The following is a 24,562-nucleotide window of genomic DNA, read 5'->3' on the forward strand; positions in this document are numbered from 1 at the left end:
ATGAAGGCAGATGGAGGACATCAACATCTGCAGCAGTGACAGGGCTGATCCTTTGTTAGACAATCCGAGAACACCTCTGTCCTCTGCTGAATGTAAAAGATTGAAAGATTCCCTGACATGGGGCTGGGGGAGGGGGAAGAGGAACAGCGGTGGGGGGTTGGGGGGGGGGTGGAGAGTTGAGGGCTCATGTCTTTCACTTCATGCACCGAGTGCAGGGTTCCCAAAGCATTTTATTGCCAATGAAGGGCTTTGTGAAATCCTTCATTGCAGTCACTCTTGTCATGTAGGGAAATATGGCAGCCAGTTTGCACACTGCGAACTCCCTACGGAATTAATGACTAGTGAAGGTGTTACTGATATGTGGGCTGGAGAGATGTGTGTGGGAGCTCTCACACTTTGACCACTGTTACACCAAGCACTGAGCTCATGACATCCAGGGTGGAGGTGGGACGGGGGGTGGGGGGGGGGGTGGGGTGGTGTGGGGGAGGATAGTAAAATGGGTTTCATGGAGGGAGTTGAGTTTGGAAAGAATAGCATCCAAGGGTGGGGCGGGGAAATTGTAAAGTAACAGGTTATTTATAAGACTGGGTGAGGGAGGGGATACTGCAGCTTAGTTTAGGGAGTGGGTGAGTTTGATAAGAGTCTCTTTGAGTTGTCTAACAAAGTCAAGCTTTAAATAGCTAAAGCCCCGGGTGAAGTCTGCACGTTCTCCCCGTGTCTGCGTGGGTTTCCTCTGGGTGCTCCGGTTTCCTCCCACAGTCCGAAAGACATGCTGGTTAGATGGATTGGACATACTAAATTCTCCCTCGGTGTACCCGAACAGGGGCCGGAGTGTGGCGACTTGGGAATTTTCACATGACTCCATTGCAGTGTTAATGTGAGCCAATTAATAAATAAACTTCAGTGATTCCTAGTTTGCATTGCCCCCTGTTATCCATTGTACCAGATGCACCTTTGGAAATATTTCTGAAAGTGGGGGGTGGCGGGGGTGAAGAACTGCAGCGTGAGGGGCTTTCCATTGCTATCCTGTGGCAATGATCCTGAACTCCTTGAATTCCTCTGGTTGATTCCTCCCACTGGTTACTGCTGTGGGGGGTGGTTACAGCTGACTGAGAAATTCGAGAGCTGTTCAAAGGGAATTCCGAGACCTGGAGCACGGGAGGAAAGCAGAAGTTGCTTCTGTTTATTGTTTTTATTTTAAAATTCTGGCCTTTTCCCGAAGTAAGCTGGCTCACTATTTGCCTTTTGTTTGTCTGCTTAAGGATTGCAGACTGTATGTATCAGCCGTTGTCTTGGCGATGGCAGGAAGCCTCTCCCCTTCATTCCGTGGGAGAGAACAGCAGCTGAAGTTTGCCAGAAACTTTCAGTCAATGGCGTTAGATAGACCTTTTCTACTGTTTTACTTAATTAACTCAGGACCCCACACCATTGTACAAACTCTAAAAGGGGGAGGGGTGAATGAAGGTCTGAAGAGAATCACCCTTCCCCAAAACCCTGAGTGCACCCCTTCTCCCCACAGGGGGGTAAAAGGGAAGATTTAAAACTGGAACTACGCAGCGGAATTTGTCTCAAGAGCCGGAGCTTTGCAAAGGTAAGAGATTGCGTAGCATCTGGAACCCCAAAGTCTCAGCTATAAACCTCCGCGGATCGAGTCCGAAAGCGAGGGGGGAATGTATCGGGTGCAGTTAAACTCTTCAATCATTCCACCCCCCCCCCCCCTCCTCCCTCAGTCGAAAGCAACATGGCCCGTTCAGTGCTTTGCAGTTTTACAGGAACAATTTCGCTGTTCGTGTTATCTCTCTCCACCCCCAAGTCTCTCCCTCTCTCTGGCTGCAGATAATGTTGTGTTGCTTCTAATATTTTCCCAATAATTCCTGCATCTCCAACCCGTATTGTTCATTTTTGCTTTGTACTTTTATTGTCTAAACTCGAACTGTGAGGATTATGGAGACATTGGAAGGGAGAGGGTTGTCTGTCTGACATGTGGAAAGATGCACGGGGTGGGGTGGGGGCAATGCAAATTAAGAATCATTTAAAGCTTGAATTTATTAGATCTATTGGTTAAAAGGAGAACCTGTCGCCAGCCGCTCTGCAATTGGCCTCAGTTCCTGGGCTCAGGGCTCAGCCTGGGATTGCTGGCCTCACCCAGGTGCCGACTGTTGGTGAGGGTATGGGAAGACTGGGCTGTGGAACAGGCGAGTCAGTGTCCAGTCCCACGGTGGAAAGGCCAGTGAGGGAATGGCAGAACCACATCCCAATACCAAAGGCCTGCTGATCAAGAGGCACCATGAGTAGAATGAACCTCGAATGAGAGGCCATCTCATTGAATTCTGTCCTCCAAAGGACTCTGGAAGCTCAATCATTGGGCATGTTCTAGACAGAAATTGATAGATTTCTGGCTACTAATGACATCAAGGAATATTGGGCTAGCAGGGGAAAATGGTGTAGAGAAATGGTGTACAGGGTGACATGGTGGCACAATGGGTTAGCACTGTTGCCTCACAGCTCCAGGGACCTGGGTTCGATTTCTGGCTTGGGTCATTGTCTGTGTGGAGTTTGCACATTCTCCCCATGTCTGCGTGGGTTTCCTCCGGGTGCTCCGGTTTCCTCCCACAGTCCAAAGTGCGGGTTAGATGTATTAGCCATGCTAAATTGCACCTTAGTGTCAAGGGGACTAGCTAGGGTAAATGCATGGGCTTATGGCGATAGGGACTGCGTGGGATTGTGGTCAATGCAGGCTCGATGGACCGAATGGTCTCTTTCTTACTGTAGGATTCTATGATTGATGGTCAGCCTTGATCTGTTGGAAGGAGCTCGATGGGCCGAATGTCCTGCTCCTAATCCCAAGTTCCTATAAAATATGGGGACCCATGTAGATGCTGAGTGGCTGTTTCCCCTCACGGAAGGGTCCAGAACTAGGGGTCATAATTCCAGGTGAAAATGTTTAAAAATCTTACTTTTTTCATGGTATGTGAGTGTTGCCAGCTGGACCCATTCTTGATTACCCTGAAGAAAGTGGTTGTGAGCCCCATTCTAAATGGTTGACCATTTAAGTTGGAGATAAGGACAAATGCCTTCCCTCGGGGAGTTGTGAATCTTTGCAATTCTCTACTGCAGAGGAATGTGGATGTTGGGCCGTGGGGTATATTCAAGACTGAAATTTTTGGATACTAAGTGATATGGGGAAAAGGCGGGAAGGTCAATTTGATGTAGAGTGTCACTAAGACCACCATCTTAGTGAACAGCAGAACAGGCTTGAGGGGCAGTGTGACCTTGCTCCTGTTTCATGGGCATTTTTTGGTAACAAAAGTACTCAGATGTCATTGCTATGACCTGAAGGTGATGTTGAGCATGTTTTAACTCCATGTTTTTCTTGTCTGCACACATTTCTGCCTCTTTCAGACATTGGATACAAAAATGTTCATGACTCAGACAGCATCACAAGGTGGCTTTAATTTTTGAAGTAGCATCATTGGAATTGACCTGTGGCTTTTTCTGAAATAAATCTCTGCCCATTAACAAATGCTCCTAAAATGTATTATTTCTGTTCCCCTTTGAGAGATTATGATACAGAGCTGAATCCCATTGAACAGAAAGAGATGGGAGTTCTCCTTCAATTGTAGAAAGCTCAGGTTAGATTCCATCTGCTGTACTATGTTCAGTTCCGGGCAACGCACCTCAGGAAATATATATTGTCCTTGGAGGGAATGCAGTGCAGATTCACCAGAATGCTAACAGCAGGTTAAGCTATGAGGGCAAGTTGCATAGACAAGGTATGTGTTCCCTTGAGTTTTGAAGATGTAAAGGGTGATCTGGTTAACAGGATTAAATGAGTTGATCAGGAGAAGTTAGTTCAAGTTAGTCAGGAAGTTAAGAGCAAGTGGCCATAACCTTGATATTAACTAGGCTGTATAGAGGTGATGTCAGGAAACGCTTCTAGACAGTAGTAAATATTTGGAACGTTCTCCCCCTGCAGAAAGAAAAACTGTTGAGGCTAAGTTTTTAAGTTAATTTATTAGTGTTACAAATAAGCTTAAATTAACTCTGCAATGAAGTTACTGTGAAAATCCTCTAGTCGCAACACCCTAGTCCCTGATTTTGACCCGAAAGACCTCCCCCCCGTCCCTGATTTTGATTTGATTTATTATTGTCATATGTATTACCATACAGTGAGAAGTATTGCTTCTTGTGCGTTATGCAGCAAAGCATACCATTCATAGAGAAGGAAATGAAAGAGTGCAGAATGTAATGTGACAGTCATAGCTAAGGTGGAGAGAAAGATCAACTTAATGCAAGGTAGGACCATTCAAAAGTCTGATGGCAGCAGGGAAGAAACTGTTCTTGAGGTGGTTGGTGTGTGACTGCAGACTTTTGTATCTTTTCCCCATCGGAAGAAGATGGAAGAGAGGATGTTTGGGGTGCGTGGGGTCCTTAATTATAGTGGTTGCTTTGCCGAGGCAGCAGGAAGTGTAGACAGAGTCAATGGATGGGCATGTTTGGGTACACTGAGGAAGGATTTAGCATGGCCAGTGCACCCCTAACCAGCACATCTTTCGGACTGTGGGAGGAAACCGGAGCATCTGGAGGGATATCCAGGAAGACATGGGGAGAATGTGCAGACTCTGCACACTCAGTGACCCAAGCCAGGAATCCACCCTGCGTCCCTGGCACTGTGAGGCAGCAGTGCTAACCACTGTGCTGCCCCAGCATGCTGGAGGTCAATTTAAAATTTCAAAACTGGGATTGATAGATTTTTGTTAAATAGAGGGCTACTGAGCCAAGGCAAGTAACTGGAGTTAAGGTCAGCCATGATCAAATTAGATAGCTTAAGGGGCTGAATGGCCTCCTTCTATTCCTATTGTCTAAGTTTGATCATCTGAGCCAGGACCTTGCTGTAAGTGTTTTCAGCAGTAAAAAGTCTCACAACACCAGGTTAAAGTCCAACCAGTTTATTTGATAGTAAACCCACAAGCTTTTGGAAACACTGTTCGTCCTATCTCATCAGGTGTGTGGTGCAATCTCCTTGGAGATCCTCTCCACTTGGATCCGGCAGTCTGCAGTGGCTTCAGCACACAGCAGCAAAACAGGGAACAAAATCTTCCAGGCTACTTGCTTTTGATTGTGTAGCAATATGATTGGAGAAGTGTACCTTGGCTATCTGTGGTACTTTACCCTCACTAAGGTCAACACTCTTCAAGGGGAGAAAGGGAAAAATAAGGTGGAAGATAAAAATCAAAGGCCATCAGACATGTGGCAGCTGCTCCCAGTTCCAATGCAATTAGATTGTTATTATCTTTCTGTTCTTGGTAAGTCCAATTTGGAGTCACTTTTTAAAAATTCATTTATGGGATTTGGACATTGCTGGCTGGCCAGCATTTATTGTCCATCTCTTGTTACCCTTGAGAAGGCGATGGTGAGCTGCGTTCTTGAACTGCTGCATATCCTGAGCTGTAGGTACATCTACATCTCATCACTTGCAGGATTATTTTTGTTTTGCCTGTTTGGAACTACTATTTGCATTTAACTTGGTATCTGTATGAAATAATTTGGTGTACATATTGTGCTGTAGAATGCACAGCATGAAAAGAGACAATTTGGTTTAACTGGTTCATGTTGGTGTTTACCCATACTTTTTGATTTGATTTATTATCGTCATATGTATTAATGAAAAATATTGTTTCTTGCGCACTATTTGAACGAAGCATACCATTCGTAGACAAGGAAAGGAGAGGATACAGAATGTAGTATTCCAGTCATAGCTAGGGAGTAGAGAAAATTAACTTGTATCTTCTTGCTATGGGATAATATTGCTAACCATTTATTGACCATGTCTCATGTTAGTCCAATGGAAAACCACTTCAGTAGTTATAAATACCAGTATATATCTGTCCTTGTGGCTCTCTACAAGTTCCTATCTTAGGTTGTCTCTGACTTCTTTATGCTTCCCAGTGAAGTTGCTCTCCAATACAGGACATCATCCCAGAAAACCAGGTCTTGCGCAACCAATAAATCAGTAACATTGATGCATGGCAAAATACAAGATGCAACTTGAGTTTCTATTTGCTTCTCTTACAGTGCACAATATATAGGATTCTTGCAGATATTTGACCTCTGAAGCCTAAGTTTAAATCTAGCCTGGACTGATAAGATGCATCTCCTTTCAAAGTTTGTCTTGTTACATGATGTCACCCATCTTTGACTCTAACTCAGACCATCTGCTGTTGGAAGCTTTTTCTACCCATTTGGAAAAATGGGAAGTACCTTAACGCTCTTGACAAATAAGATTCGGCCTCATCAGGAGTATTGTGTACTATTCTGGGCACCGCTCTTTAGGAAGAGGGTATAGAGGAAGTTACTGGATGACACCTCTGATGAGGGATTTCATTATATGGAGCGATTGGAGAAGCTGGTATTGTCCTTGGAGCAGAGAAGATTAATGGACACTTATTTGAGATGTTCAAAACCATGAAGGCTTTTAGTAGAGCAAATGAGGAACCAATTTCCTTGAGCAGGTGGGTTAGTAACCAGAGGTCATGGATTTAAAATCATTGCCAGAAGAAGTGGAGTAGAAAATGAGGAAAAATGTTTTCACACAGAGGGTTGTTAAGATCAGGAATGCACTTCTTGAAAGTGTATTGGAAGCCAAGTCTGAATCCGAGTGTGGCACGGTGGCACAGTGGTTAGCACTGCTGCCTCACAGCACCAGGGACCTGAGTTCAATTCCCAGCTCTCTGTGTGGAGTTTGCATGTTCTCCCTGTGCCTGTGTGGGTTCCCTCTGGGCACTCTGGTTTCCTCGCACAGACTAAAAGGTTAGGTGCATTGGCCATGCTACATTCTCCCTCAGTGTACCCAAACAGGCACTAGGGGAATTTCACAGTAACTTCATTGCAGTATTAATGTAAGCCTTGTGACTAATAAATAAACTTTATTTTGAAAGAGCCCACAGCACCTTTCAAAAGGCAATTGGACATGCAGTGGAAGGGAGCCCTTTTTCAGGGTTATGAGGAGTGGGGCTAATTGTTCAGCTCTGTCAGAGAGCTGGGCCAGGTGTAATGAGCTGAAACAAACTGGTACTTTAGGAATAATCCCTTTTAATACATGTTGCCAGTAGCACACTTGTTCAGTGTTGATTTCTAGCTTCTGTTCCATTGGTTGTTGAAATATATTTCAATATTAAAGAGAGAAGGGTTGTGTTGATATTGTGTCTTTCATGGCTTGAGGATATCCCACCCTCACAGCCAATGAAATAATTGTGAAGTGTTATCCTGATGCATCTCGGAAACCTGGCAGGCAATTTCCATGCAGCGAGCTCCCAGAAAAGCAGCTAACGTCCTGATAATCCGTTTTAGTGATGGTAGTTGAGGGATAACTATTGGGTTCCAATAGAAAATACCTTGTTGCTGTGTGATGCTATATAAATGTTAATCTCTTTAACTTTATTGCATGACTGATTTCACCTATGTCTTGTTATATTACAGGTTATGCCTGTTCCACACATGGAGAGAAAGCATGCATGTGCAATTCATGGGATAGAGTAGGTCTATTCATTTGTGTTATTACAAAATGTGTTTGGATTATAATGGCAATAATTGGAATAATTTCTAATGTATAGACTCTGACCATGGAACAAGTTCTGTTTTATTTGGATTGTGGTGTGTGAATGCCTGGTTCTTCTTATGATATTTTGCTCACCTGTGGGGCGTGTTGTTATAAATGTCGGTGTTCCACTCACCTGTTGCACAAAGTGTTTGCATTAGCTGCCATGGTGGAACAGGCTCAATGGCCCTGTGTACTAATGTTTCCAAAAGATCCATTATAGAATGAGCATCATTGCCCATTGTGGAGACAACAGAAGCATCATCAGCATTCAGGGAAAAAAAGAGTGGCCCCATCAACATCCTATAGCGTATCCCTCAATAGCCTGTAAACACTAAGTGGCTCTTCAGTAGTTTGTAACCAACAAGTGTCCCCTTACCCTAAGTGCACCTTTGGCAACAAATGTCATCTTTCAATGCCTTGTTAGTGGCAAATGGACCCTCAGAACCCTATTAAACAGGACATCTTGTCCTTCAGTACTCCTTAAACAAGCATGATCTTCAATACTTTATAAAAACAAAATGTTATTCACTGCCCTGTATCATCCAGATTGGTTCTGGATTTGTTACCTGGTGTGTATTGAATCAACTGTGTGATTCTAATTTCCTGAAAATGAACTACACCATCCTCAGGATAGTGATAATGATCCAGGATTTCCAATCCTGATGCAATGAATCTTCTTCCTGGCCTCACAATAACTGTGTATGTGTCAGATGAGAACAGGACTGAACTTGCCAATGATGCCTTATATGTGTGAATAGCTTCCAACTTTAAGACAAACCCTTGTTGCATAATTGCAAGGATTTGGATGGCCGATTTGGATGAGGAGCCAGAGTGTCCTTGTACCCATAGAGGCAAAGTGCAGAGTGAATCAGCACCTTCGGGAAAGGAGCAGCAACGGGAGAATTGCAGAGAAAAAATCTCAATGATAAAATTTCCCTTTAAAACCTTTTGATATACAGTGGTAAAAATAAATTAAAGGAACAACAAAAAATCTAAATAAAAGCAGAACTTGGTAAAAATATCTGTGAATATCTGAAACAGAAAAGACAAATTGATGTTTCGGGTGCTTTGATTTGATTTAATTTATTATTGTCACATGTATTAGTACACAGTGAAAAGTGTTATTTCTTGACTGCTATACAGACGAAGCATACCATACATAGAGAAGGAAAGGAGATGGTGCTGAATGTAGTGCTAAGAGATTGAATTAAAGCATTGGTAGATAGTTTATAAGACTGTATGGCACTGTGGCATAATGGTAAGCACTGCTGCCTCACAGCGCCAGGGACCTGAGTTTGATTCCCAGCTTGGGTCACTGTCGGAGTGGAGTCTACATGTTCTCCCTGCTTCTGCGTGGGTTTCCTCCCACAGTCTGAAAGATGTGCTGGTTACGTGCATTGACCCAAACAGGTACCGGAGTACGGTGACTCGGGGATTTTCACAGTAACTACATTGCAATGTTAATGTGAGCCTACTTGTGACTTATAAATTAACTTTAAGAGTTGGATTAGAGTTTAAAAGCATAGAATGAGAATAAAAGATAGTATTGGAGTGTATGTTGGGCACAGCTCACAAAAAGTCACCATGCTCCAGCGCCATCTTGAATTAAAATTGAATTCAGAGTTTTTTTAAAAAGTATTATCTGTCTCATCATGTTTTCCTATTATGCTACCCTTTACTATACTTTTTGTGCCAAAACAAAGCAGTTTTGGCTTCACGTTGAGGCATAATGTTTCATATAGCAGGGGTGTGTTGTCAGCAGGCTGAAGCAAACTTGTTTTATGCCAGTTTTAATGTGTTTGATTAATAAGTAATCAATTTTTCAATTATTTTGGGGCATCGCTGACAAGGTCAAAATTCATTGCCCAACCCCAGTTACTCTTGGGAAGGTGCTGGCAGGTTTTAAAGCAATGCAACCTGTGTGGAGAGTGGATTACTAGACTATTATCTTGTATTTGAGACTAGAATCACATTTAAGCTAGATTTGATAAGATTTCCTTCCCTAAAGGACATTAGTGACCAAGTTGGATTTTGCTGCAATTTTATGACTGATGCTACATTTTATTTAAATTTGCCATTTCAAAAAAATTCAAATCAAGTTCCCAAACTGCCATGGTGGGATTTGAACTCACATTTTCTGGATTATTGGGCTACTGGAATACTTGACCAACCAGATAAGGGTTACTACTTCACTCAATGATAAAAGCAAAATACCGCGGATGCTGGAATCGGAAACAAAAACAGAAAATGCTGGAAAATCTCAGCAGGCCCGACAGCATCTGTGGAGAGAGAATAGAGCTAATGTTCCTTCGTCAGAGCTCCTGTGCATCCCCCACCCCCAATCCGTCCTCAGAGCTACCCTGTGTGACTGGTTTAGCTGACTGCAGACACATAGCAACGGCAGTGTATCTCATCTCTGCTCCCTACCATTGTAAACCCTCCCGATTTGCCATGTGTGCCTTCAGCAGCTGGAGCCCTAAAGTCTGAAATCCTCTCCACAAACCTCCCCACTTCTTCACCTGTCTTTCATCCTCTAAGACACTCCTTAAAACCGACGTCTTTTGACCAAACTTTTGGTCACTGGCGCTAATATCTCGTGTGGATTAATTGTTGCAACTTCGTTTGATAATGTATCTGCCAAATGTCTTGGGATCAAAAGAGAAAATGCTGGAGCATCTCAGCAGCTCTGGCAACATCTATAAGGAAAGAAAAGAGCTGACGTTTCGAGTCCAGATGATCCTTTGTCAGAGCTAAATATCTTGGGATGTTTTATCACCTTAAGGTGCTCTGTAAATGAAGGTTATTAATGGCCAACAGGTACAACACCCTTCAGGAATCTGTGACATAATTGCAGTCACAGTATGTATTGTGGAATTATCTTTGGAGAGATGTAAGCACTGGATGCACATTGAATTTAGTTAGATGTAAAATGTGGATCAGGAACTGTTACCAAAGTTGACCCGGCTGTAAATATGTTCTGGCACAGCGTTTTCCGGCGTGTTATACTATCAGATCTTGAAGTCGTTTGAGATGAGGTGGGATTAAAAATTGCCATGCAACAAACGGGAGTGTTATACCATAAGGTGCAATCTTTCCCTGATCTTATAGATTCCCTGGTCTAAAATGTTTTGCCCATTAAGATCACAAAATCTAATTGTAAGAAAACACAGGGCTGAAAATGGGGCTGAGTGTCAGAGAATTAGGGGATTTTCACAGGAACTTCATTGCGGTGTTAATGTAAGCCTACTTGTGACACTAATAGGTAAACTTAAGAAACTAAAACTAGCACGGACTGCGATGGGCCGAATGGCCGCCTTCTGTGCTTTTCCATTCTAGAACTCTCCCCATAACATCCTTTGTTATAAGCTGGAAATGAACGCAACCAGCAAGTCACACACACACGCTCGCGCGCAGCATAAAATGCTGTATTCCCACAAATGTGAAACGAAGGATTATTGATCATTTATTTTACATATACTTGCACGGCGACGTTATACATTTTAATTAACTGCGGCCCAAACGCAGCTGTTTTTTGATGTGATTCTGGACTTAAAGCGATCCCACGGGACATCCACTCTCCCTCCCTCCCGGGAGGATGAACAGAGCTGCGCTCCATCAAACCCCAGGACACATCCGCCCTTATAAATATGGATAACCCACCGCAGCGAATGGAGCTTTGAAATGAAATTGCAAAAACGTCTGGCGTTCGTTGTCTGCACCTGTTTCTGTGTGTGTGTGTGTACATATATATATATGTGTGTGTACATATATATATATAAAATGCTTTTTTTGACCTAAATGGTGTAGAATAAAACATGAATCTCGAGGGGAAATATGAGAGAGAGAAAGAGCAGCCTCCCACCCCCATTGACGGATGTGCAAATATTAAAAAGTAAACCAGTCAGATATTTTCAGCCTGTGAACAGACTTTGACTGCTCGGAGCCCGCCGAGAGCCCTTCCTATCTCTAGTTTCATACATTAATACATTTATTCCGTTCTTGATGGAAATCCACATCCAACATGGGAGAAGAGAACGCAAGCGAACAAATAACAAAATTACACATGCACTGACCTTTCTGTCTTCCCGAAGCCTTGAACATTTGTAACTGGAAAATTATTGACTATTCCCTTAATCTGAGCACAAATAAGTTACTTTATACACCTGGTCGAATCTCATGTATAAAAGCATCCAGGAAACGACAACAGCAGAATGTGCAGAGTGGTTCTCATTGTTTATTCATTGGCATTTTCTCTGTACATTAAAAGAAATTTCAGCCAAACACTGTGAGAGGGTGGAGATCATTCTCCCCGTGTCTGCGTGGGTTTCCTCCGAGTGCTCCGGTTTCCTCCCACACTTCAAAGATGTGCGGGTTAAGTGGATTGGCCATGCTAAATTGCCCCCTAATGTCAGGAGGATAAGCAGGGTAAATGTGGGGTTACAGGGATATGGCCTGGTGGGATTGTTGTCAGTGCAGACTAGATTGGCCGAATGGCCTCCTTCTGCACTGTAGTGTTTCTATGATAATTGGATCAACCCCATTCTAAAGTCACACATTGCTTACTTTTATATTTCCATTATAAACCCCCAGTCCTATTTATTCCTGTAAAGTGCCCCTGTAAAGGAACCTTCCCACCAGTGCCTCCAGCTGGCAGGAATGGGTAATTGCGACGTGACACATTTACAGTTCCTATTGCAAATGTCAATATTAGAATTTGCAATGGAAAACGTTGAACAGAAAGGTGCGCTGAATGCTTATGCAGGTACAGATCTCAGAGTAGATCGTTTTAATCAATAATTTGTACAGGAGCGCAGATGCGACAGTTGAGTCAGTGCATGCTCCGCCTGTTATATTCTCAGATATAACATCGATCTGCATTCCTCCCGTTGCTGTGTGGAACGCTGTATGAAGCAATTATAAAATATTGTGTTCAGAATTTGAGCATTGCTGAAAATGAGGCATTCTGTCAAAGCTTTTCGTTTTGCATGCATCAGGACAAATTGGCAAGAATTGGTATTCTATCAATTGGTTTTCTTAGGATTGCTATTTATACAATCGGTATTCTAACGATTGGTATTCGTACAATTGGTTTTTGTACAACTGGTATTCTTACAATTGGTGTTCTTTCAATTGGTATTCTAACAACTCGTATTCTAACAATTGGTATTTGTTCAATTGATATTCGTACAATTGGTATTCTTACAATTGTTATAGTAACAATTGGTAGTCCTAAATTGGTATTCTTGACCATCTGTGCTGGTGAGTGTAAGATGGGCAGCATGCCTCTTTTTTCAACAACAAAAAGTATTTTGACACAGAAACAGACCATTCGGCCCAATAAGGACATGCCGGCAAATTTCAGCAAGTATGGCAGTGATCTGTGGAGGAAGAATAGAGCCAACGTTTCGAGTCTGGATTACCCTTAGTCAGCTGTCGAAACGTTGGCTGTATTCTCTCTCCACGGATACTTTCAGAGCTGCTGAGATTTTCCAGCATTTTATGTTTTTGTATCAGATTCCAGCATCCGCAGTATTTTGCTTTTATCTAAGGCCATGCCGGTGTTTATGTTCCACCTTCTTGATCGAATCCCATCAACACATCATTCTGTGTTTTGCTCTCTCATATACTGACTTAGTTTCCCTTTAAATGCATCCACCTTATTCGCTTCTGCAATCGATTGGACATTTTCCAGGGCATGGACCGTGTCCTACGTGGCCCCACGTGCCTTCATTTTAAGGTATTGCATAATAGTAGAACTATTACGGGAATTAGTGCAGTCTTGACCATTCTGACAGGTAAAGACTTCTGACGCGGAGCCTCACTGGACAAGTCAAGGTGCAGATTGTAGAATTGACCCGATAGTGTTATAAAGCCAGCTTCTTTCACACACCCACTCCAGTGAAGCTACTGGAACTACAGTATCTGCTGCCACTCGATATTTTGGGGTAAAATGCAAGTCATGTGTTGAGTGGGCAGGCGATGCTATTTTTTTCCCTGAGCCTTCTCTGATACGGGAAACATGGCAGTGTGTTCCAGTTCTATTGAAATAGAACATTGTTCTGAAAGGGCATTCGAAAGAATTATTCTGCTTAAAAAGTGCTAGGTACATGAGAGTGGCAGTCGTCAAGGTTTTTTTGTGCTGGCGCTTCTGGCGAAACTGCAGGCATCCCTCCGACGATGTGTGTGGTGTGGGGGTGGAGAGAGAGGTGTGGAGGTGAGGATGAGGGAAGGTTGTGTGGGGGTGGGAGGGGGGAACGTATGGATCACAGACTACTCCTGGAGTTCCAGTGGCTTCACTGGAGTGGGTGTGTGAAAGAGGCTGGCTTTATAACACTATCGGGTCAATTCTACAGCCTACAACTTGACTTGTCCAGTGAGGCTCCGCGTCAGAAGTCTTTACCTGTCAGAATGGCCAAGACTGCACTAATTCCCGCAATTTTCCACTATTATGCAACATCTTAAAATGTGGGGGTGGTGGAGGGGTTGTACGTGTGTAGTGTGGGGGTGGATGGAGGGGTCTGTGGGGTTGTGGTTGTAGGGATTGAGGGATTATGTGGGGGTGGAGGGAGGGGTGTGTGAGCGGAGGGAGAGGTGCCGGGGTGGAGGGATGTGTGTGGAGGGGGGGAGGGGTGTAGAGGGTGGAGGGAGGGGGTGGATGGAAGGATTTGTGGGGAGTCGTGGTGGTTGGGGGGGGGTGGTTTCTGCATGCGCTCTTCAATGTCAGCACTGGAGATTAATGGATTTCTGTTAGGTTCAGGCTATGGGAGGACGTGATCCTAGTTGATTTGGCGGAAGAGGCTGGGGGCCTGGATAATCTCCCTCTCCTGTTCTTATTTCCCAGTTTAACAGTGCAGAACCCGGGATTGCGTTTACAATCCAAGGAGCCAATGACCCGAGACCAAATTTTCACCAAACCACCCCTCTTAATTAAAAAATAACCACAAGAACAGCAAAGGATTCCCCGAATCTACCCTCCTGACTCAAAAGGGCTGAGAACTAAGGGGGGACTGCAGCAAGATGGAACACACAGAATATCCTGGAATTATAACCAAAATGCTGGAAAATCTCAGCAAGTCTGGCAGCATCTGTAAGGAGAGAAAAGAAGCTTTGACAAAGCATCATTTGGACTAGAAACGTTAGCTCTTTTTTCTCTTTACAGATGCTGCCAGACCCGCTGAGATTTTCCAGCATTTTCTCTTTTGATATCAGATTCCAGCATCCGCAGTAATTTGCTTTTGTCCTGGAATTATAACCTAACATCCAAACTTGACTTTGATGTTTGATTTGATGTTTTCTTCTCCCGCCGCTGGTTCCCTTCTGCCCTACCCCACATCCCACTCTTTCTCCTTTCTCTGTGTGTTAAAGCCTGAATGCAGATATTTGGATTCGCGTTGCGTTTCAGCCAGGGTGGTGGGAAGAGCAGCCCCAACGTTTACGAGTTTAGAATGTTTTGTTGTTGATTGAAGAATTATTTTTTATTGCCCTTTCTGTCTGTCTCTCTTAGACGGAGGTGGTAACAGGAGTCTTCCCTACGAGGGAAAGTCGGGACGGGTGGAACAGGAGAAAGAGAGAGAGAGAAAGGGGCGCCCCCTACATCGAGGGTCTTCGGTGGAAGGGCGCAAGCGGTGCCAGCCAAGAGAAGCAAAATGGATAGTTATTCCCAAAACACACCGGTCAGTAGACAGAGAAAATGTCCAGTTCTGAAATATACCGACTGGAGGAAAATATACTGCTTACAGGGCTGTGGGTCCGGAGACCCAGGGCATGCTAGGTTGTGAATGACTGTCTAAGGCCCAGACCTACACGCGATTATTTGAAATTCCGCTAAAAGAATTACATCAAGTTAGCTGCAAATCCAGCAAAATCTCACTTTAACTGCAATAAGGGCAAGAGAATCCTCCATGCCCCTGTTGCCTCCTCTCCATGATGTGGAGATGCCGGCATTGGACTGGGGTAAACACACTAAGAAGTCTGACAACACGAGATTTAAGTCCAACCGATTTATTTGATAGTAAACTATCAAAGTGCAACCGATTTGAGTGTTTACTATCAAATAAATCGGTTGGACTTAAACCTGGTGTTGTCAGACTTCTCATTGTGCCTCCTCTCCACCCAAGGGTTGGAGGAGGCCAATCTACCTTCGAAGGCAACTCGGCATCTAATAAGGTCGCCTTGACGATTCTAACCGAGAGTGTGTGAAATCGAGTTACGGCGGCATCTATGCAATGAAGTGTTAAGGTTTGCAGACAGGGACTGTGCGTCCTGAAGTGTTAATGGGGCGCAGTCACTAACCAGGGAATTCAGGAGAAACTTATGCTGCTATGGGAGTGGTTAGAATGTGAGTGATCTGGGGTGAACAGCATGGATACAATGATGGGAAATTGAATAATCGCAAGTGGAGATAGATCTTTGATGGGAAAGGGAGTGAGAGGGGGCATAGACAGTCGCATGGACATGTGGGGCCGAATCGCCTGCTAATATTTTGGAATGCATTGCGTCCAGGAAGGAAAATGATAATGAGAATTACAATCAGCTATTCGACTGCATGATCCTTTGAGCTCCCTAACTTAGAGTTAGGCCAGCACCGGAGTTAAAGGAGTTGGTGTTTGGGCTGGCTTCAGTTGTAGGGGTTCTGTCAGAACTGGGAGGTGATGACAGGGTTGGGATTAATGATGGGGATAGCGATTGGATGGGGGTTAGTGATGAGAGGAGGGTTGGTGCTGGTACTGGGGAGAGCTCACCACCACCTTCTCAAGGGGCAACCAGGGATGGGCAATAAATGCTGGCCAGCCCATGTCACACGAATGAATAAAAAGGTGATGGATTGGGTTAATGGTTGGATGAAGGTTACTTGTGAGAGTAGGAATGTTAACTAGCCTATAGTTACCGGTGGATTGGGTTTAGGAGCAAGTTAACCAGAGTAAAGAGGCAAGGGTTAAATTTAAGGCAAAAATAAGCAAATAACTAATCCTCTAATGGACCCTGTATGTCTGAACGGACCCTGTATCTCTGAATGGACCCTGTATCATCCCCAAATTTCTTCATTTCCTTACCTGCGTTTCCTTTAGTAAGAGCTCTCTGGATTCATATGCAATACTGCAACGGGAAGCAGAGAAAATCCATTGGTTTTGAGTTAAAACTCCAATTGCTCTGTGGGCTTTGAAGTTTAAAACTTTCTGTCGGATGATTCGGTCGCAAAACCTTCTCTTATTTGTCCTTGAAGACAGTGCTGCAGGATACCTTGGAATTAGCAAAAGCGATTTACGCCTTAGGTCCCGCCGCCTGTCTCAACTTCCCTAAAAACACAATTGAATATTAACAGGGAAACAGTTTATATGCACCGCTCAGTGTCCACGTAAAGACATCTTAAAACCTAGGGTCGATGCTGTAACTTCTCCATGTTCTCAAATTCACTCGCTGAAGCCGTAAGCTGGACCCGGGACGACTCATTCTGCATTGAATTTGTCCCGAGCTGGAACCAGATCCGGCAGACTGCGTCCACAAGTGGGGATGTGTTTATAGAAACAGTAATCGTATGTACAATCTGTATGCGAGTGCTATTTGAAAACATGGAATTTTCACCCCCACTACACATTCCCTGTCTGTCCCGGGATATTCTCTCTCCCGGGTCTGAGGGAAGCTTGGCTCGCTGTGTGTCCCCTGTCTAAAGCTTCTGCCTGTATCTTCGAGAACACTAGCATCGGCCTTACTTTCAAAACCCAGCCATTTCTGGGAGCTAACATTAACGACTCCAAACTATTTGTGGCCAATCTACAATGTGAGGCGGGCATAATTCCCTTTGTTAAATTGTCCATTTTAGTTTCGGTTAATTATCTGGCCAATTCAGTGGAGTGTGTATGTGTGCCTGAAAATATATTTGAAACTCCAAGAGCGGTCAGTTTTGCGCCGATCTTACTGGCCAGTTGTATCATTTCAAGCACATTAACAGCAACTTCTATTTATACAGGGCTATAACGCCTTTAACCTACTGAAATACCATCATTAATGACTTTATAGATCGAATTTAAAATATTATTGTTAATACATTTCAAATCATTTTCCGAATCCACAATGCTGTGATGAGGTAACGCCTGAAAATATCTGTGAATCTGTGATTTTGGGCCGCGCATTTACCAATCATTGAAGTCAGAATGTGAAGCTGTAGTATTTCAGCAGCTGACTGTGTGTGTGTCTGTGTCTGGTTGACGAAGTGACTGTGTGTGTGTGTGTGTGTGTATAAGGTTAAGTGTATGTGTGTCTCAATGGGTCTGTTTGCGTGTGTCTGATAGAATTAATGCATGTGTGCGACTAACTGAGTGTATGTACACGTCTGCGGGTCTATGTGTGTGTGTGTATCTGAGTGACTGAACTAATGTTTGTGTGTGTGACTGCGTGTCTGAATTACTGCGTTACTGTGTGACTATGTCTGAATGCCTGTGTCTTTGTGACTGTGTGACTGCGTGCGTGTGAATACGTGCATGTGTGGCTGTGTATGTCTGCGTGACTGTCTATGTGACTCTATGTTTCTGAATGTCAGAGTGTGTATGTGTGTAACTGTGACTGTGGGTATGACTGCGTGTGTCTGTGATTCTATCTGTGTGTGTCTGAGTGACTGTGTGTGTGGCTGTGTGTCTACGTGACTGACTGCGTGTGATGGTGTCAGAGTGAGTGTATATGTGTGTGACTGTGTGGCAGTGTGACTGTGTGTCCGTGTGTGTTTTGTCTGAGTGACTGTGTATGGCTGTGTGGTTATGTGTGTGTGTTTCTGAATGACTATATCTGTGTGACTGTGTGTATCTATGTGACTGTGTGTGTCTGAGTGTGTATCTATGACTGTGTGACTGTGTGTGATTCTCCGTGTGTGACTATCTATGTGTGTGACTGTGCGTGTACTGTATATGTGTGTGTGAGACTGTGTATGTGTGTGTGTCTGAATGAGTGTACATGTCTATTGATGCGCCTTCGTCTGCCGCTGACCCAGAATAAATCTCAAACGCAAGGGACAAAATCATTCTGATGGGGCTCGGCAGTCAGATATACTCCCGATTCAATATACCAGAGACATCAAATCCACAAAATATAATCCGCATAATAAGAACTTGATTTCCAGGTTAATTGCCTGTTTTACTGCCCCGACTAACTATAGATCCTCACTAGCTGTAGAAGGATATTTGGTGTACATTAATAATATTCTCTCTTTAAATGTAGGTAATTCAGAGAGATATTAAACACGGGTAAATGTTTCTTGGTCCTAGAATTCCTGGTCGAATCCCGGCTGGGACTATGGGAAGATTTCGCTCTCCCGGCCTCAAAAGATTCCCTTCATAAAAAAACAACCTGGGTACAGTCAGGCTACCGGCTAGTACACAACGCTATTTTATATCATACAGAGAAAGGCTGGTAACTGAGTCTGGGGTTTCTGTTCTACAGTGTCAGAGGTACATCCTGGTGAGTGTGTTGTGGGCATCAAGTCACAAGAAGGTTTGCAAATCACGCTGAAACCGCATCAATTAGTATGTTTACAAGTTCACCCAGATATCTATCTCCAAATGCATTCCTCCCCATGCCTCCCAATGCAACAACACCTCTAACAGCCCCTCTATTCTAGAAAGATGCAAAATTACAATTGCAAAGCAGTATTGTACAGAGAAATGTTCTTACCAGTGTTAGGCGCTTTGGGATTGTTTTCCGCAGAATAATGCATTATTTCAAGATAGTTTTTATTCAATTCCTCCCTTGGCATTCACCGCGTGCCTTAATTGTATAAAATTAAATCAAGGTGCGCTGTGAACACGCAGGGTGTGAACCCAATTCTCTCTGTTTGCTGTCCCATTCCTGGGCCACAGTTCGCTTTTTGCCAGTCCTGTAAATATTGGCCGTCTTGCTCCGTTTTCATTGCACTGTTTGTTACCTGTTTGGCGAACACCCTTCTCACCTCCTCACTGTAAACGCCGCTGCTACATTGGGGCTGGTTTATTGCGGTCCGCTGCAGTCGAGAGGGTTTTCCGTCTTTATTATATTTGTTATTTTTTGGTGTTTTTTTTTCGCCCCTTCCCCCGGGTGAAGCACTTTCCCGCTCGTGCGAAAGGAGAACTATATTGTGGCTCCTTGTTCTGCTCCGCGTCTCTCTCTTTAAAAAGAGGGCGTTCGAAGTAGGACAGTGTCCCAGGTGGCTCCTGGGTCCATCTGGCCTTTTAGGATCTGCAAAATCCTAGAGAGAGAAGCACAGAGAGAGAGCGAAACACACAGCGAGACACACAGAGAGACAGAGAGACACATAGGCAGAGAAACACAGAGAGACACATAGAGAGACACATAGAGCGACACAGACACACAGGCAGAGAAACAGAGAGACACATAGAGAAACACAGACAGACACATAGAGAAACACACAGAGACAGAGACAGAGAGACAGACACTGACAGAGGGACAGACACAGAGAGACACACAGAGAAACACATAGAGATAGACACAGAGAGAAACAGAGACCGACACAGACACAGATACACATAGAGAGAGACACAGATACACAGACACAGGGACAGAGATGGGGAGACACACACAGAGACAGACACTGACACAGAAATAGATAAAGTCACAGACACACAGACACAAAGACAGACAGGCACACACACACGGAGAGACGCACATAGACATAAATATAGACACATACACAGATCGACATACAGACACAAACACACAGATATAGACGCATGGATATACATAGATACATACACACAGAGACACAGAGAGATACACACACAAACACTCACAGACACACCAAACAAAAGACCGGACACTGCCTGGCGTTGCCTCTGCCTCTGTCCATTAAATCCGGGAAAAGCGACCGCTCGAACGGCGGCCGATACTCATTTCAATCTCCGCCTCAAAACTTCACCTGACAAAAGCACCATCTTCACTTAAAGAACCCCCCCTCCAAACCCACTCACCCCCTCCCCCCATATCCACATCCTCATCCCCAAGCCACCGCGAGGAAGGGGCTATTTCTCATTTTGCCATTTATGGTTGGTGGGCAGTGTGGATCTGAAGAGTATATGATGGGGGGGCTGGGGGGGGGGGGGGGGTCGATGGTCTGCTTAAGGGAGGCGGAGAACTTGTGACTTCAGCATCCGTTGCGCTTGTCCGCTTTAGACTGGGGAAGCAGAGTGCTCACACCGCAATCTCACTGCAGCCTGACTGTAGCCTCAGGACACAGCTGCTGGGATCAGACTCTGCTCCCCAAAGATTATTGGGCGCTCCTGACGTCAGCACCAATGCTATCTCTTGCAGGGCCGGTCTAACCCAACACAAACTGTTTCCTCACTATCCCGGGACTGCGGCGGTTGCAGTACTCATGACACGAAATAACACTTTTTTTACCCAAGAAGAAAGCGCCTTTGAAAGCTTACTGCGTCTAATTTCTCATTAGATGAACTATATCCAACCAGTCTGGTCCCATAATTGCTCTGATACCTATCCTGCTGACAATACAATCCTGTATTGTCAGCAGGATTAAAAGAAAACATTGGATACAGCCGAACTAGAAGATCCTGCTGATGTTTATGACTGAACTATTCAGACACTTGTCCATTTAGTGTCCAGTCCTATATATTTAGCTAAATGGGGCGATGAAGCATATCTAATATATGTGTGCATCAGTACATAAAATATCTCTCTTCCTGCAGGATTCCTATCCCATTTTCTGATCTGCTTCACCTGTTCCCACCCAGGTTTTGTTTATTATCAGAGTTGTCCTGAAATTAGACAGAACTGATGCATTTCATTGCTTACACGATCCGGTAACAACAGTTTCATCGGCAAATTTTAACCAAGGGTTAAGACAAGGATTTAAACAAAAACGATTATCCTGAATCCTCCAACTAAGTAGTTAAAAAGGCCAAATCCCTGCGGCTACAGATTGCGTCTGTTCCCTTGCTAACATGTACATACATGTGTGGAGATAACACGTATGTGTGTTTGTGCATGTGTGTGTGTTCTTGTGTGCATGCCTTTGTGTAAAGTGTTTGTGTGTATGTGACTGTGTAAAGTGTTTGTGTACGTATGTTTGTGTGTATGCATTTGTGTAAAATGTGTGTGTGCGTATGTTTGTATGTGTGTGTTTGTGAGTATGCTTTTGTGGAAAGTGTTTGTGTGTGTGTGCGTATGTTTGTGAGTGTATGTGTGTTAGTATGTAAAGTGTTTGTGTGTATGCGTTTGTGGAAAGTGTATGTGCGCTTATGTTTGTGTAAAGTATTTGTGTATGTGTGTGTGCGTGCGTATGTTCGTGTGTGTGCGTGTGTACACTATCAGATATATAGATATATAGCAAAGTGTCAGGATCTTGATTGATTAGAATCAGAGTAGACTTGACGCCAATTATTTTTACAAATTAACCATCTATCCAGCGGCCCTCGGAGAATTCCGAAAGGCAGAGGAAGCTGGGATCGATATATACAATTAATTTCTCTAACTGTATTCTTGGGCTAAAGAGAGACATCCATCATTCCGACTCGATTATCAAATGTATCAGATTTCCTCCGGCCCCCCCCCCCCCCCCCCCCCACAACCCGATTTCCCCTTTCAGTTCTTAATGTATAATCCTGTGAAGGAGCGGAGTACTCGGCAGTTGGATTTTATTGGGGTTTTAGAGGTGTCTGGTGCGCTCTCCGTGGTGCTGAGTTTCACTGTCAGTGGATAGCGTGCACTGCACTGTACTAAAACTCTCCCTTCAACTTATGGAGCAGAGGCAGTAACGGGGCCGTTTAAAATGGAACATTGATAACATCACCTTCTCAAGGGCATCGAGAGATGCCAACCGGGCAATGCCTATGTACCCCAAAGGGTATAAAACATACTTCATTGGGTTAGTGGTGGGACATATTTATAACCATTAAACACAGACTACAGATTTGAATTGAAAAATACAGCAAAACCAAGGGTAAATTCGTAACAGCAACTATATTTTCAATATTAGCTGAGAAAGCAATCAGTATTTGTCAGTGCTACCCCAATCTCCCAAATACATTTCACAAGTATGGAGGTTTTAAAAGAACTATCACGGACCAAGGCCGGGTTAAATATCCCTTGAAGGTGCTGAGCTATTGACTGACCTCCTGTCACAGTTATGTAGCCTCCTCAACTTGCATGAGACTAACTGAATTCCCGGCCAGTTCTGAGCGCAGCCCCTCCAGATGAGCGGTGGTGAAGGCTGCCGTCTTTTACAGAGAGCTGCCGGCCAGAATGACAAACAGCAAGCCTTTCCAATCGAGAGACAGACCCAACAGCTGAAGCATTGGAAGTCTGACCTCTTCCTGCTCGGGATGACATGACGAGGAACAGCAGGCAGCGATATTCCGATGCATCAAATTCTAGTATTTATTATCTCTCTCTATTTCGATATCTCCCTGATCCCAATCCAGTGCAGGGATTAGAGAGACCGGCTTGTTGTGGGTCACACCAATGGCGGGGTCTCTGAATTATTTCACTCCCCCCCCCCCCCCTCTCTCTCTCTCTACTTCCCCACTGCGCTTTTGTTCTTTTCATTATTCTGTCGCTTACTCTCACCATCTGCATAAACTGATGCGCTGAGCTCAGGTCAGAAGTCTGATGTGAGAGTGTGTGTGTGTGTGTGTTTGTGTGTGAGAGTGAGGGGAGGGGAAGGGGGGGGGCTGTTAATGGTTGGGTGAATTGAGGGGCTTCTTTTCAAGGCTGCAGGAGAGGGGAGTTACTCAGACAGGACTAATAATTGCAGTCAGCTGCCGGACGCGTGCCCTGCGCTAAATCTGACACCGGACACCAGATGGCCCAACTCGGGAGTTATAAATCCTGAACCCCCCCTCACATCCTCATCTCCCCAAATGTGCCCACTGCCGGCAGCAGGAGTGACACAGGCTGGCCCATCCCGTTGGCAGGACAAGGGTGGGTGCCGCAGTTGTGTGGGTGCGCTGGAACTGCAAATCTCCAGCCACACTTTACAAGCCAACATTTTGCAGCACACGCGCGGCTGTTCAGGACGGCATTGGGAGCAAGATCATTCAAACAGTGACTCAAATCACCGCCGGCATTAATATTTCTCCCCATTCGGGGAACATAAGAAGACCAACGGGCAAAATCCCAGGGATAAATCAGAACGGAACACAAATCGTTCAGACATGATCCTACCTCTGCGTCACTTTCCAGTGCGTCCCATTTAATATTGTACCGTTAAATTGGAACAATTTCAAAATTTGAATGCACCTTACATCCAACATTGAACATTATGTTTTAAAATCAACAATACGAATTAACGAACAACAGACCTACAGTCTTTGCCTTTATATCAATGAGTTGAATCAACGTTTCTCCTCAGATGTTAATCCGAAGGGACAGGGGTTGGGGGGGGGGGGGGGGATGGATTTAGAAGAATGTTTTTAAAATTATAACAATACAGTGCAGCTAAAAGTATTTCCCAATAATGAGATTCATTTACACGATTTCAGGTTGTGGAGGGAGGATCGGGTAGATTGAAAAAAAGCCATTTTAATGCAACGATTGCAGTTAAAAGATATGAAAGTAGCAGGATTCAGATTCTGTCCCAATTCTGATGAAAAGTTTTGGAATTTAACAACTGATTTTTTTTTGGAAAAAATAACAAAGGTTTGGTACTTTGAGGCGAAAAGAAATGAGGAGGTTTAAGATTCGGCCCGAAAGCATCATTTGGAAGGGGAAAAAAAATGTGTTCCGCCCCATGTTAATACGTGACCTTGTTAAGTCAGGGAAAGTAAAACCCTGCCGCTGGGTTTAAACAGAATCAATGAAAGTTTAAATGATCAACCTTGTGCCCAGGCAGCGGACGGATTTGACTGGGCTGGTGGGCGGTGGGAGCGGGTGGGGGAATGAGGGGGGAGGGGACAATAGAATTGAATAGAAATTAAAGTTATCCTTTTTTTAAATAGCTTTTTCTAATTTGGACATTGAGAAGGT

General features: G+C 44.2%; 1 long non-coding RNA gene across 2 annotated transcripts in view; it reads left to right on the forward strand.

Annotated features, from left to right (window-relative positions):
* The first annotated feature begins 1,336 nt into the window (after positions 1-1,336).
* LOC145357806 (uncharacterized) overlaps positions 1,337-24,562 on the forward strand; it is a 176,242-nt gene continuing 153,016 nt past the window's right edge. Inside the window, exons 1-3 of one of the 2 annotated variants that reach the window (XR_013889369.1) lie at positions 1,337-1,591; positions 7,480-7,535; positions 15,105-15,273. This is a non-coding gene — a long non-coding RNA (uncharacterized LOC145357806). Of the gene's footprint in view, positions 1,592-7,479; positions 7,536-14,010; positions 15,274-24,562 lie in introns of those variants that run through there. The other variant, XR_013889368.1, reaches the window with a different exon arrangement.

The sequence above is a fragment of the Carcharhinus amblyrhynchos genome, chromosome 24 (genome assembly GCF_965287045.1).
Source record: "Carcharhinus amblyrhynchos chromosome 24, sCarAmb.v2.hapA, whole genome shotgun sequence".
Taxonomy (NCBI): Eukaryota; Metazoa; Chordata; class Chondrichthyes; order Carcharhiniformes; family Carcharhinidae; genus Carcharhinus; species Carcharhinus amblyrhynchos.